The sequence below is a fragment of the Haliotis cracherodii genome, unplaced genomic scaffold (assembly GCF_022045235.1).
Source record: "Haliotis cracherodii isolate W230 unplaced genomic scaffold, xgHalCrac1.p SCAF_1, whole genome shotgun sequence".
Lineage (NCBI taxonomy): Eukaryota > Metazoa > Mollusca > Gastropoda > Lepetellida > Haliotidae > Haliotis > Haliotis cracherodii.
Window position 1 is genome coordinate 77,900,064 of NW_027266264.1, and position 16,543 is coordinate 77,916,606.

At 39.1% G+C, this 16,543-nt stretch overlaps 1 protein-coding gene across 5 annotated transcripts in view; it reads left to right on the plus strand.

The window, feature by feature from the left end:
• LOC139477665 (multiple C2 and transmembrane domain-containing protein 1-like) overlaps positions 1-16,543 on the plus strand; it is a 197,354-nt gene that overhangs the window by 138,044 nt on the left and 42,767 nt on the right. The gene's annotated exons all lie outside the window — the stretch shown is intronic.

Here is a 16,543-nt window from a genome sequence, read left to right on the forward strand (position 1 = left end):
GGTCTATTGTTGTGATTGTTTTGTTATATAATCAACACATGGTAATATGAATTATGGTTCATGTGAACAACAATTTCATACATCATGACATCCCTTGGAATTATTTGTGCAGTGGAACTTCATTAGTTGGGACCCCCCACCTCTCAAGCACATACTTTCAGAAATGTTTCATGCATACAAAGGATCATTATTCTTTACACTTGACTTGTTCATCTGGAAAATTAGTGAATCAGGCTGAGTTTACTGCGAGTTCAACTATATTTAGGTGTTCTGTTAGTAAGCTGGTAAATGGTGTATGGCCATACATGCTTGCCCCAGGAAATACTTGCAGCCACATCACATGCATCCGCTGGTCGGGGAACAAATACGCCGCATTTGAGGAGTTACTCATACCTGGATAAGTGCGGTATAGAAATGTATAATGATAATGTTGAAGACATGATTCTCAATAAGTACCATAACTCATCCTGACACTATCAGCATCAGGTGCAGCTGTTCAAACTGTTTATATTCAACACGGCTGTATTGTCTGATACAACGAGGATGTTAGTGAAGAGTGTCCAGTCATGGTATTGCATAATGTCCCTGCTATGTAAACAAGTGACTGAATAATTCCCCTATGTTATGTGAGGTGAAATGGGGTTCAAGGTTATCACACTTCCATAGCGATGTGCATGCATGTGTGTGGCTGCTTGTACTTGACCAGACTAATGCTGGTTTATAGTACTACCCACTGAGATATGACACACTTTCACATGGTTACCTGATACAGACATGGTTTTTATCTACATCTGAGAATGTTAGCTTGTTTCAAAGACTGGCTCCTGCTCAAGTATTACCAAAAAAAACTTCCTGAAAACCTCTAAAACAGCCTGTTTGACACAGTTTGGCCTTCTCAATGAGTTAAGTGTTGTACATCCCAACAGTTTGGCCTTCTCAATGAGTTAAGTGTTGTACGTCCCAACAGTTTAGCCTTCTCAATGAGTCAAGTGTTGTACATCCCAACAGTTTGGCCTTCTCAATGAGTTAAGTGTCGTACATCCCAACAGTTTGGCCTTCTCAATGAGTTAAGTGTTGTACATCCCGACAGTTTGGCCTTCTCAATGAGTTAAGTGTTAACGTCCCAACAGTTTGGCCTTCTCAATGAGTTAAGTGTTAACGACCCAACAGTTTGGGCTTCTCAATGAGTTAAATGTTGTACATCCCGACAGTTTGGCCTTCACAATGAGTTAAGTGTTGTACGTCCCAACAGTTTGGCCTTCACAATGAGTTAAGTGTTGTACATCCCGACAGTTTGGCCTTCACAATGAGTTAAGTGTTGTACATCCCAACAGTTTGGCCTTCTCAGTGAGTTAAGTGTTGTACATCCCGACAGTTTGGCCTTCACAATGAGTTAAGTGTTGTACGTCCCAACAGTTTGGCCTTCACAATGAGTTAAGTGTTGTACATCCCAACAGTTTGGCCTTCTCAGTGAGTTAAGTGTTGTACGTCCCAACATGTATTTGTTGAAATAAACAAAATCTAATTCTCATCGGCATGAAAACATCTGACAACATTCATGGCTGTGTGAAAGTCTTCCTCATTTCCTATTATGTGTATTCCGACAGCCAGGAGGTGCCCTTATCATACCTTGTGGCCTCTCATCTCAGCTTCCATTATGCTAATGTTGGATATTTCACGTGGAAAATAGTTGTTTTTATACATTATGTAGGACTAAAAGGGATCAGAGTGTCAGATTTGGTGTCTGTCCTGGTTAACTGTGTGTCATCCCATCGTCACAGCGTGGGATATTGTTCCTAGATTTGGTGTCTGTCCTGGTTAACTGTGTGTCATCCCATCGTCACAGCGTGGGATATTGCTCCTAATTTCTGTCACTGGTTTGCCAGGTCCAGACTTGATTATTTACAGACAGTCAGGATAAAGCTGGAATATTGCTGACTGCAGACTTATACATCATTCACTCCATTTTTCAACAGTCGTTGCCTGGAAACCAGTTTGTATTAAGTTCAAGATTCCACCATGTATTCTGTCAGTTCTTATAATGGTTTATTATCACAGACAGTCAGACAGACAGAGAGAGAGACAGACAGACATGTTGTTTTAGCATTTTGGACCAAATGGCCTATGATACAACTGAAACTACAGTATTTTGATCACATGACCATACATTTATACAGAGTATTTCATTGACCGATTTCTTAAGCTGAGTATATGTTTCAAATAAATAGCAACAGATTTTATTACGTTCACATTTCATGAGTTGATATCATTTATCGTCAATATTTCAAATTTATTATCACTGTAAATGATATTCGGTTTCAGTATCTCCATTGTTATTGCATAACGTCTCATTATGATGGCACTCTACAGATCTTCAATAAAAAGTGACATTCAGATTATGTAAGGATATTCTAAATTTACATTGATTGTTTGTTGTTTAACACCACACTCAGCAATATTCCAAAAATATTGTAAATAATCAAGTTTGGAACAGACAATCCAGTGATTGACAACATGAGCATCAATCCATGCAATTGGGATAAGATGACATGCATCAACCAAGTCATCGAGTCTGACCACCTGATCTCATCAGTCGGCTCTTACGACAAGCATAGTCACCTTTCACAGCAAGCATGGGTTGCTGAAGACCTATTCTACTCCGGATCTTCATGGGTCAAAATTTACAGTGAGGTTTTATTAGCAACTTATCCCAAAAGAGCATATTCAGTAAACTATGGTTATAACGAACTCAATGGGAGCACTAGTTCTAGTTCATTATAACTGTAGTTCGTTATAAGCATGTATACAGCATATATACAGCAAATTCTCAGGACCAAAGAAACAGTTTGTTATATCCGTCAGGTTGTTATAAGTTTGTTATAAACGTAATTTACTGTATTCAGTTCTGGTTCCAACATGGATATAAATGTGCTATAATTACTAAGATCACAGGAAGATGATATACATCCCATGACAATTTTGAATGAATATGTCTTTCACATATTGCTTAAAATATACCAAAAACATTTCAACATCAGCACACCTTGTGTTATTACCATGCAGTAAATGATAGAGGCCGAATCCTGCATAGCTTGGCACCACCAACATTTGACATATTGTGTATGTTTCCCATCAATCAGTTGGTCCTGTGTGAGAGTGAGTTGTCACAGGTTGTACCAACAGTCAGTTGTAAAGTTGTGGCTCCCAGATGACACTCACAGATGTCACAATAGCTTGCATCATTCGCCATCATGGAGAAATGTTCCCCGATGTGCGTTGTGACGTCTGCAGGCGGTGGAAGATACCTGCTTTCTAAGTGTGTGTTTTCTTCATGGAGGGTATAAATGCTGTATTGCAGGTTGAGTTGAAAATATTGGATTTGATCAATAATATTCATATTTTGTTTGGTTTGGAAATCTATTTGCTTAAGGAATTTATATTGGTGTATGTCCATATGGATGTTACAGATGCTGGTTGGAGTATTTTGTCTCTTTATTTATTATTTGTTGCTATTTGCTCATTTAGCAATTATTTTTATTATTATTATTATTAATATCCTTGGACTTGGGACATATTACTAGAAGCTCATGCTTGTGTTGTGTGTGTTTCATAACATGAATATATATCTGTGAGGACTCACTCACTCATATATGTATTTTATATCATTTATATATATAGTTTTGAGGTGACTAGTATCAGGCTGTCACAAAGGCTGTATTACTAGGTCTCTCCTGCCTAGGTGGTTGACATCGAGGATGTTTATCCATTGGGTGTGGCTGAGTGAGTTTGGGTGACATGGATCTTGACTGACATTGGGCTCATATTATCAGTCACTGGTTCATTTGGCCTAGGTTCATGACCGGTTACAGTGATTTAGCCTAACTATGTGTTGTAGTGTTGTGTTCAAGGCATTTACAGATGAGCCAGCCACAGATATCTGTCTGTGATTGAACATGTGATTAATTCTACCTCTACTTAATTCAATGGAGAATGATCAGCTCCTTACCCATGTGCGTGGGTTTCACCAGAGTGGCAGACGTCTGACACCAGCATCTCTTTCCCCCTCATTAAGCTGACACTCTGTGATGTAACTGAAATACTGTTGAGAGTGACGTTAAACACCACTCACTCACTCACTCACTCACTCACTCACTCACTCACTCACTTTTGTATTCTGATACATAGTGACTTCCTGCCTGTATCCTGATTTGAGGCAATGTGGTGACATACCTGTCTCTAATATTATAAGATATCCACAAGTCTCGAGATGGACATGGGTTGATGTACCCTCTATGCTAGTTTATGTTCCCCGGCCCGAGTCTGAAGGCTGGACAATGAATTTATCTTAACACACACCTAATTATATTGCAGATATGTCTTATGGGTGCATGCTTTTAATCCAAATCGGTATGAATACCACAGTTAGGCAAAATAGCAGACGACAGAAAACAAACTTGAAGTTATTCTTCCTTAATCTATTTCATTCAGAACATTTCATAAATATCAAGAGAATGGCTGCTTACATCATTAATTTGAGATACAAAATGCACTTGGTATTAAGCAGGGAACAAGACATGTAAATTACATGTTAGCGGGGTAGAATTGTCTCAGCTAATCAGAATCCCACATTCATGGGTAAGGTGAGAAAATACAGTTTGTGTCTTGTCTTGTATTGCGAGACAAAGCATGTAATATTCTTCTACTATCTTTCAGTGTTCCCTTATATCTTGTTCAATAGATAAAACATAAGGATTATTTTGTTTTCTACAGCCTCTGTAGCCTTATAATCAACCGCCATTTTAGGAAAAACTATTCAGTCCTGTGGCATGTTTTGGAAAAAGTTCCATTCTAACAGAACAAAACATCTTAGACTTAAAGTAAATGAATAGTTTCCGATTTCAATTTTGTAAAAGGTCACTTTTCTTAGGCAGCACAGCTAGAGTGATGGGAGTTGTCTTTGAGTCTGATCGAGCTGCGGGAATCGAAGTGGGAGGAGTGGGTGGGCGAGCCTCATCTCAACATCTTAGTAATTCAAGGTTTAATGGTGGCGGCTCAGTGTATCTACATGACTGTTGGACCTGTGAGGGATCCGGCTAGAATAGGTCCCCAGCAACCTACCCTGGTCATTAGAGGGGGCCAAATGGATGCAATGGTCAGACTCAGTGACTTGGTTGATTGTGTGTCATCGTCAGTCACTATCACTGTCGATATCAATCACTGGAATGTCTGGTCCAGACTTGATTATTTACAGACTGCAGTCATATGGCTGGAATATTGTGGAGGGCTGTGTTAAACAACAAACATATATCTGTTGGTGAACTGTCCACAGACAGTGCAGGCATCTTTTACGCTTCGACATAATCATCCCCTTTTGCAAAACACAAGTTTCCCACACCAGAACAGAAGCGCCACACACACACAGTATAGACTTTGTGTTGATGCATGTTTATTGAAAAAGCCTGTACAGATTGTAGAATCTGTTTGTGCATTGGGATGTATTATCCCTTTCACCTGTAGCTTGTTGTGGTAAATATGTTAGAATCGCAGCGATGTGCTTCACAAGCCATGTACCATTTCAGCCAATTACTGTCAGGGAGACCCCCACGGCAAGATGATCTACATTATCAGACCCATGTGCCAAGCATGCAGTTTCACACCGTACGAAAGAACAGAATTTAACTTACTTCATAAACATAGTGAAAAGTTTCATGCTCATTTAATTACTTGTTTAGCCATGCATCAAAAGAGTTTTATAAAATAATACAGTTTTGTATGTTAAAGCATTGTATCCAAGGTCTGAAAGTGTTTTTTTAATATATAGTATGACTCAACTGCAAAGAATTGGCATGATGTGTCTGCTGATGATCTGAAAATAATGATTTGTGACACACACACACACACTCACACTCACACTCACACTCACACACACACAGAGCAGAAGATAATACAGTTATTTGTTATGATGAGATGATATTCAATAAATGTTGCCGAATGGAAAGACCTATATCTCATGACCAAGTTCAGTAATGGACAGGATGCAGACAAGCATAAACTCTGATGACATGATTCCATTAAAGATGTTTTGTTATATGTATTTTATGGCCTCAGTATTGATTTGTCCTGAAATGTTTCTTGTTGATCATCTTTTCCTGGGGACACGCTGTCATTGGCACATTGAAACGACAGGATCTGTGATGGGATGTGTTCTTGCTTTAGCAATTAGGCTTGTGGAACAACAAAATTAACTTGTGCTTTTAGTGGGCATGTCCGGTATGTCTTCTGATGGGTGGGACGGGGTGGGATGGGGAGGGACAGGGTGTGGAGGTCAGGCGGGGATTGTGATATTAATCACTGGATTGACTGGTCCAGATTTGATTATTTACAGACCACCGTCATATAGCTGGAATATTGCGTTAAACAACAAACCAACCAACCAACCAATCTGATTTACTGCTTCAATGCTGCTCTGATTGACTGCTTCACTCATACTCTGATTGATCGCTCAAGGCTGCTTCATTACTGCTCTGATTGATTGCTCGAGGCTGCTTTATTGCTCTGATTTTCTGTATTTTATACTGTTCTGGGCACCTACCTGAAACTATTTCATTACTGGGCTCTCCACAATTTTCTTATACCAATTGCTTTCACTGTTGTTCACAGTTCACTCTGCCCTACCAAACTACATGTTTTAAGTGGTTTTCTGCCTTAAACATTACAAAGAAGTCCGTTCTCCATCTCCATGAAGACACATGATGAAGCAGACATACACTTGATTATTCTTGTGTTTCTTTTACTGTGGGCTTGATCAAAAGCAAAAGTTTGTAATTTGTTCGTGACCTTTACAGATCTCCGGGAACAGACATCAACTTAATCAAAAACCTTTAACCCAGTTTTTTTTTATTTGAGAAATGATGTCATCATGGACTTCAAGACAATTGTTGATGAGCCAAGCCTCTATCTTGCCAAATTGTATGGAGATCTTATCTGCAATGGCAAATGTTGTCCAAAATAGTTTTACATTCCCTGGCTTTGCTTGACACGACTGATGCCTATATATCCGTCCTGACACTGATACTGTCTGGTGTATTCATCTTTGGTTGTCAGTATAGCTGGAAATTGAAATATCATTGTATGCAGGTGACAAGCTTCCAACTTCAGACAGTTACTTAAGACGCATCACAAAAGTTCACAGTTAAGAGCTCGATGTAACTTCCTTAATGCTGTGGATAGGGATTGCCAATCTCCATTACTCTAGAAAGGGTTCGTGAAATGTCACATCCTGCTTGATGTTCCAGCAAAATATGAAATTCAATTATTTTCTAGACTTGAGAAAAAACCCAATTATTAAGCAGAGAGCCTGTCGGATGGTTGTTTCGAGATTGGTCATTAGTTACAAAACAGGATCAAAAAAGCATATTTTAGGTGATGATTGGCACATTATTCTGTGGTCTATGTGTTTTCTATTTACTTTTTAATACTTCATTTACACATTAATAATTTCATACCTTCAAGTTTACACTGTTTCTTTCATGTTGATTGGCTGAATGGGTAGTCACATGATCTGATATTTAAGAGATAAACATACTGTGTTTTCAATGTAGAGCTAGGTTACCTGTAGATTTAACCCCGCTAAATTGAATTTGGAACCAAACACGCAGTTTAAATCTACAGGTAACCTAGCTCCACATTGAAAACACAGTATGTTTATCTCCATTCTACCATGACTAAATAAAACGCGAACTCTTTGGTGTTAGCAAATATACTGAGTGAAGCGGCATGGGTTGAGTTCAGTGTTTTGAGTGGGTTATCGATCTGAATTACGGAATCACCGAACAAAATATGATGCTGTATATACTCTAGCAGTTTGTTTACACCGTAATACTTCACTCGAACATATGACAGGCATTGAAAGCATATAAGCACGGCAACTTGGTAAGCTAACATGAGGTGGGCATCCCTAAAGAAAACAAAGCAAGCATTGCAAAGCTTTCGCTCTACATTGCACGTCACCATTATGACGTCATATCGCTCATTGTGATGCAAAAGATATGACATCACAGTCGTATATAGAAAAGCGCCAAAATTCCAAGCTCTTTGTTGTCTCCAAAACGTAAATACATTCCCTTTGTTGATTTCTGTCCTGTTTTTCTGAACGAAATGTATTGCCACACATCCTTCGAATATTGTAGCAACTGCATCTGTGCATTTTGTAACCTGTAATTCTATATATAATTATTCAAATATGCCTACCGACAATGACTGAAAATAGTACTATTCTATGAATATTAGCGGCCGCGGTGATGCGGCCGTTAAACCAGCTGTTTCAATCAAAGGGGGTTTATTGTGATTCAATAGCCTCTGATAGACCAATCAGAATCGAGTAAATTCCAAATTCATGGTAGAATTGGAGTTCACACACCCGTGAACGGACAGAAAAGTTCACACAATGTGAACAATTTTTTGTGAAATTGATCGTGCAAACTTTTGCTGGAACAACTTTCCAGGGTTTGCCAGAATTCTCAATCGGTGTTTACAATCAACTCAGTTTTCTATTTTCTTTTGAATCCCTGCTTTTATCAGCAATATAATTAATTTAGTATTTTTGCCTGGTCTTGTAACATTTCATCTGACTAAAAAATAAATAAATGGTTGGTTCTGGTGTTTAATGTCTTCTAGCTGCTAGATGAAACAAAATGGATTGTCCTTACGGTGATTTGGATATGGAATGGCTATCTATCAATACTAATAACGCAAGTGGTAAAAGGAGTTCTGTAAAATTACAGAGGTGAACGAAAATGATTTATTGAGGGACATTGACGCCTGGTTTTCGGAAATAACAGGAATCAAGCACCAAGACAATATGCAAATGAAAACAATGTTGTACCTTGTCAGATGTGGATGCTGACACAACCCTGTTCACCATTGTATCTGGAAAAAAATTCCAAGAATTTAAAAAACAGTAAAACATAAAAAGGTAAGGAAAGAAACTTAAATTAAAAAACAAACAAAAACTTGTCTACCTGTTTTACCGACTGGTCATTGAAAAAGAGAAAATATATGTAGACGGAATTACTATTCCGGTTTCTGAGTTGGCCGACCTTCTCCGTGCATTCTAGGCCGAGAAGCACATGAGGAATGACAGGGCACAGAAATGAAGCTGGTCATAACAGTAGGTCCGTCTCAGGTGACAAGAAACTCTAGCCAAGCAAAGTATTACAGCACACACGACAAATCCCAAACTCCAAATATAGCACACCCTGACGTTGAAAATTAACACAAAACACACAAGTTTTAGATCACTAATTGGTTTGCGATTATCCAAACACAAGCAACACATTCATAAATCAGTCATATTCCCAATTTCCTAGTGCCATGGGAGGGTTCATGTGTCGGGATGTTTTCCATAACTGTTCCATAAACTTCATTTTCAACAGCAGTAAGCATAAATTTCATCATCATGCTCCCGTTCGACTCGAAATGCATCTCTTTACAAACTTATGTGACGTCATATATAAATCCGCGCTTGAAGGTTGACCTCGCCTCGGTGCATCGAGGTCATGTTTATGTTTGTGTTCACTTTCCTGTTACCTATTTTTAAGATTTGATTAATCCCCAATATTGTTTGTCAATTTGTTCAGAGAATAACATTACCTTGATGTTGACATATTTTCAGATTATGTTGTATATCTTCAAAGAACTATTTTTCTTTGCGTAACTGGGTATGTTTCGGGAAATGTATGTGACCAAAAGGCGGCAAATACCGACAAAATAACATTGTTGCAATGTTCTTCCGCGAAACCAGAGGACTTCAAACTTAAGCAAACATTGTTGAGATATTATTCAGCAAGACCAGTAAACTACAAAGTATGAAATAATAAGATTTGAACGTCAGTTTGGATGGGTTCATTGAAGTGTGAATCATTGGAGGTTCACACAGTTTAGCCAGCCTTTTTAAATGGTTCACACTTCAATGAGCCCTTCCAAACTGACTTTAAATTCTGTATTTATTTTTCAATTTCTCTAAATGCAAAGAAGGCCTTTCTTAATGCTACAAACATCAAACTTCATTTATTGACATAATCTCATGATTGTCCAAGTGTGATGAATGTGTCCCCCCTATACTAATACTTAGTCTCGGAAAATATATAATTTTGATACAAACAAGCAACAACACTTAAAGTGGAAAGTAGCCCCATTGGGGTGGGAGATTGAATAACATAGACTTGCTTTATGTAGGGCTTTTGCATTACAGTAAGGCTGGGTTCAGGGATTGAGACAGATTAGTCCCACACCCTGCTTCTAAACCTCACCTCACACAGTTTGTCACATGACTAGTGCTGATTCACATGGGGATTTCTGTTGTTATAAAGGCTGAACTGGGTTGAACAAGGTGTCAGGTCTACAAGATGGTAAATTATGAAAATTTGAGTATTTCATTTCCTTTCGCTATCCAATGTAACAAATGTGAGTGCCCCTTGTTTGCATAAATAAAGTGACATGTTTTTGGTGGGACATACAATATTGATGCTCTCAGGTATACAAATCTCATTATCCTCCATCAGTGTGGTCAATACCTATGAAAATGGTTACCACAGGTCCATTAGTCCAGTTAGCCACACCTCTGCCATGTGAAGCACTGACGTAGTTGGTAGTTGGTTGACAGGGGCGGTATCAATGAGTTATGTTCCCTATGATCATACATTGTCATGATACCGATGGATTATTTCTCGTTTGTCAGTCACACCTTTTTCAGACAGCTTTCCTTGGATCCTAGGTAATTTTCTCTATTGCCATCAGAAACATGTTCTGACTGGCAAGACATTGCTTAATCTGCTCGTTTTCTCTGTAATCTGCATTGTATAGACAGCTGAAGACCTGCAAGTCGTACTACAGCACAGTTAATGGCAGCCCTTGAGTACCAGCAAATCCCTGCTGCAAATGCAAGCTCAAAGCATCAAGACACTATTATCCCCAATATAATGGACCAAACTCAGATACCGTATTCGACATAATAAGCGCCCCGCTCTAATAAGAGCCCACGGCGATAATTGCTCATATATTGGCTAGTGAACAATCCCAATTAGCACCCCTTAGCACCTCCGTGAGTAGAGTAATGGAGACTTACTTATTCGCGTATAAACACACTTGTGTGTTATATGCACCCTTAATTATGGGAAAATTTATCTTTCAACTCTGTTTTTTCCTCCATAATAATATTCCAATAAGAGCCCCCTATTTTTAATTTTGAGAGTACCCTGGGCGCTTATTATATCGAATACGATAACTACCTTTCTCCAGGAGTAGACAACTCCGGCAGCTACTTAGGGTCCAATCATTTTATTTTCATGAGATAGTGATGATTCTCTTTTTAATGCATTATTACTATTCTCATAATTTGTTTTTAACATGTGCATTTTATTACTGACCAAGAGTTACAGAATCCATTGATGAAGTGTGCTAAATGTTTTATCCAAAAGTTCTTCTTTTTCACCTGTTCTTCCCCAGACATCTGGGCAGATCATGAATTGCATTGATCACTCCCTCTGTTGTCCGACACATGACCAACTCACCCACCTGTCCACTCCTTCTACAGCTCAATAGGCTGAGACAGTGTAGAGTTGAGTACTGTAAAACCTTTGAGGGACCATCAGCCAGACACTTTTCCATGGAGCCAGTTGCCTTAAATAATACTTTTTACTGAACACAAGCAGCATTTCCTAGCATGAATCCATGTGTTTTATAATAAACATCAAAAAAATGTTTTCCTGAGGTTTTACGTTAAATTATTTTATGATTAAACCATAGACTGTTTCCTATCACTGAATACTCACCAAATATTCCATATGACTTTTTCAAGCTCGTTCTGACTCTTTAGTATGAAATTGTCTTTCATTAAGTCCCATCTTTCCCTAATGATTCTGGCATTAGTCCATAGAAATGTGTCTGTCGCTGCATATATCTAAAAGGTTTCATATCCACTCCTCCATGATATTCCAGCCAAGTTTCAGTAATGGCTCCAGTATACATGCCATTAGTGGCACAGTCCACATCACTGACCACAGATAGGGGAGCCTCCATTCAGTGACAGTGAGGAACTGTCTCATGACTTGATTGCTTCACGTGCTGTCTGAATCACCAGCAAGGATAAAACAGTCCCTGTATAACTCTAGCATGGGACATGGACTCCTCAGAGACATGGCGTCCCTCAGCAACCTCGCTCTTTCTTTGTCTTAGAGAATATTAAGGACGTTTCTCCTCCTTTCTGCACTATACACTTGGGGTTCTGATTTATTGATGCATACAGGAGGAGTATAGAGCTGATATTCATGAGTCTGTAAGAGTACGGTAAGCTTTCTTTCTGGTCGTGGGTTCATTCGAATAGACAGGATTATGAAGCTTTTATAAATATTGTATCTTTAATTTACATAAAAGACACAAAAGAATTATCTTACTTTAAGATCATATCCATTCTTTGCCCATTTCCAGTTCAGACCTTGCACACACAAAATCCTACGGCTAATACCATTACTCTTATACTTACGACTCTGCAGTGGGTGCAATAATATTTATTGAACTAAACTACATTATAAAACACAAAACTTTAGCAAACTTGAGTTTGAAATGTAATATATAGATAACACCGTTGTGTTGAAGTTGAAGGAACCTACATAAATACTTTGAGTTGTCCGAGGTTCGACACAATCGTAAATGATGAATAAAGAAGGAATATGAAGGACCAAGCTTTTACTTCGCGATAACCGCAAGTCCGGTGTTTCACTGGACATGAAAAAGTAAAAAGAAGCAAACATGACATCAGATGCAGGCGCTACGCAATAGATACATAGAAAACTTTGCCACGTGGCCACCAAAAACTAACTAGATTCCTGCTTCGCACGCAGCCTGCCCGCCCAAGAAGTTTAAACTCTCGTTACTCCATTACATTCACCATAATTGTAGCTATGGTTTTGTGCACATGGACCCCCTTGTGTCCTCGGGCCGAGTGGCCCAGTCATCTAAGGTGCTGCAATTCCCTGGGAAGAGTTGCATCCCTTGTTATGCCACAAACCTTTAATGCTTGGTTCAAATCCTGGTTTGCCCTCATTATTTTCATATGTTTATATGAAATGATCTGGGGTAGAATAGGTCTTCAGCAACTGATGCTTGCCGTAAAAGGCGACTATGCTTGTCGTAAGAGGGGTCCAACGGGATTTGGTGGTCAGGGTCACTGACTTGGTTGATGCTTGTCATCATATACTAATTGCGTGGACTGATGCTCATGATGGATTGTCTGATCCAGACTTGATTATTTACAGACCGCCGTCATATAACTGGAATATTGCGGCATTAAACAACAAACAAAATAATCATATATTTATCACCACCATACCATGCTCTTAGGTTTAAAAAAGGTGGTATATATTTAAGAATTCTGACTTACCTGCCACTTGAAGCTGACATGCTGAGACGTAACTGAAATACTGCTTTACCTAAGTAATAAGAATCTGAAACCTGTATCACTTGACACGCCATGATATAACTGAAATACTGTTCAAAGTAGTTTAAACCAAACTTACTAATAAGTAATGTAATATGTAAGTAAAATAATTAACATGTTGCCATTAGCTGTAGTAGTGCAGAATGGTACAAAACAACATTCACTCGCTACAATACTATAACAGTGAAAGATGCTGTACAGCACACCAGATGTAAGACATGGATCACTTGTGTGATGAGGTCAGGGATAAGGAAACAGTGCTTACCACTGCAGCCAACTCTACGTGGGTCACACATCACAGAGGCTGTCATGTACCCCTATTGATTGGGTTTAAGTAGCTCATACTGGTCGGTAATGGTTTGTATGGAGGTGTGCCTCATGGCGCTGTCTGCAGCAAGGCGCTATCAGTCAGGGTTGGTGCAAGGTCTACATTCCTTCAAGACGCTCATCAGTTCCAGTTTATAAGTATCTCTTGTAGTCACAGTGGGTGGACGAGACAATGTGAATTGGGAATGATGCATTGGATAAATGATGTATTGGATAAATGTATGTGTCTATGGCAAAGAAAGATGGATGCTTTTGCTGAAGTCTGTAAAACTTGTGGTTGACCTTTGATATATATCTGGTTTCATAATAAAGTGTCACTCTTGTATTGAATTTGTATTCATGTCTTGAAACAAAGTAGATTTTAAAGGGTTTTCGGTTTGATAGACGAGAGCCAATTAGTCCTGCAGACTTATCTTATTTGACTTCACTATTCTGACTCAGGTTTTGTGATCCTATTTGCATACGTCTGCCTTTATTGAATCGAAGGAAACACGGGATGTCGCTATGATGACACTGCAGTAGAGTATGCTGAGATATGTCACTGCTTCAGATTGCCAGGGTCTGGATCATTGACCCCTGAAATAACAAATGGCCCTGTATTTCTTTAGTATAGATGGGATGTCAGGGATCATCTGTCTGCATCCTGGCACTTCTTTGCCCCAAATCAAATCGGAATCAATCTGAAACTGAGTTACTGAGTTGCTGGTTTGGCTTCCATTAATGTCTGTTCTCAGTTCTAGGTCCCCATTAATGTCTGTTCTCAGTTCTAATGTCTGTTCTCAGTTCTAGGTCCCCAACAATGTCTGTCCTCAGTTCTGATGTCTGTTCTCAGTTCTAGGTCCCCAACAATGTCTGTTCTCAGTTCTAATGTCTGTTCTCAGTTCTAGGTCCCCAACAATGTCTGTTCTCAGTTCTAGAACCCCAACAATGTCTGTTCTCAGTTCTAGGTCCCCAACAATGTCTGTTCTCAGTTCTAGAACCCCAACAATGTCTGTTCTCAGTTCTAGGTTCCCAACAATGTCTGTTCTCAGTTCGAGGTCCCCAACAATGTCTGTTCTCAGTTCTAGGTCCCCAACAATGTCTGTTCTCAGTTCTAGGTCCCCAACAATGTCTGTTCTCAGTTCTAGGTTCCCAACAATGTCTGGCTAAAACTGAAAATGAGTCATGGTTTTAACATGTGATTTCTACTTTTGGTTATTTGTCTAGATCACTTCCCTTTAAACATTTCTCTTCTTCAGCCTAGTATTGCTGAATCAGCACTAATCAACGAAGACATGGCCAAATGGAAATCTTCAAATTATTGGTTAATCAAATAGCAGACGTACTGGCTCTGCTAGAAGTAATTACTGTTCAAATTTGATCCGTTTCTGAGATATTCCTATAAGATCATTGGTGTTTGACATCAATTACAATTACAGCAGTACAGGCATACCAGTTCAAACAATCCAAGAACTGATATGACCATTGATTTCTGGTAGGAGACGTAGAACTTCTCGGAGTATTATGTAAATTCAATCAATTTCAAGACTTCTATGAATATTCAATTATGTCATAGAAGTTCCCATATTCACTAAAACAACCTGAGATCATAATGCTCTATGTTGGAAACGTTTCCAGAAACAGTCATAGAAGACAAACCACACAATGGTAAGAGGACATTAGATCCAACAGAGTCTGTCAGCTCTCAGGATTCTAACTGAGATGGATTCTAGTTCGATTTGTATCACTTGACAGACTTGCTACCGTAACACATCCTGTTCCATTGCCCTGATTCCAATCAGAAAAGGTCCCTGGATCCTCATGTTTCTTGTTAAAGGAAATACAAATGGGCAGTTTACAAATGGCTGCTGAAGAGGGAGAGTACATGGATGGATGAAGGACGACAGGGAAAAACAACCCTGCTGGGAGGGTACTGATGGAATATGTCAGTGGGGACTGATGATCATACTCCTGACAGGTGTTTTAACTCTTTCAACACAGCGGGCCGGTACATAACTCTTTCAACACCAAGGCCGATACATAACTCTTTCAACACCGAGGCCAGTACATAACTCTTTCAACACCGAGGCCGGTACATAACTCTTTCAACACCGTGGGTCGGTACATAACTCTTTCAACACAGCGGGCCGGTACATAACTCTTTCAACACCGAGGCCAGTACATAACTCTGTCAACACCGAGGCCAGTACATAACTCTTTCAACACAGCGGGCCGGTACATAACTCTTTCAACACCGAGGCCAGTACATAACTCTATCAACACCGAGGCCGGTACATAACTCTTTCAACACCGAGGCCAGTACATAACTCTTTCAACACCGAGGCCAGTACGTAACTCTTTCAACACCGAGGCCAGTACATAACTCTTTCAACACCGCGGGACGGTACATAACTCTTTCAACACCGCGGGCCGGTACATAACTCTTTCAACACCGAGGCCAATACATAACTCTTTCAACACTTATAAGTTAATAATATTTTATCGATAGATTAAAAATTTATTCACTTTTTCTCACAATGTTGTTGGTAAAATTCTTGGACACACACTTCGACAATGGGTCCACATCCACCGTGTCAAAGAGCAAAATAAAAATGTTTCAAGCAAATCTTTAAATGTATTGAATAAAGTAATGAAGAAAATCATCAAAAATATATCTAAAAGTTGTCAAACTTATTTCTAAGTTACCATTTCCATCTTCTCGTGCAATCGAGTGTAATGTAA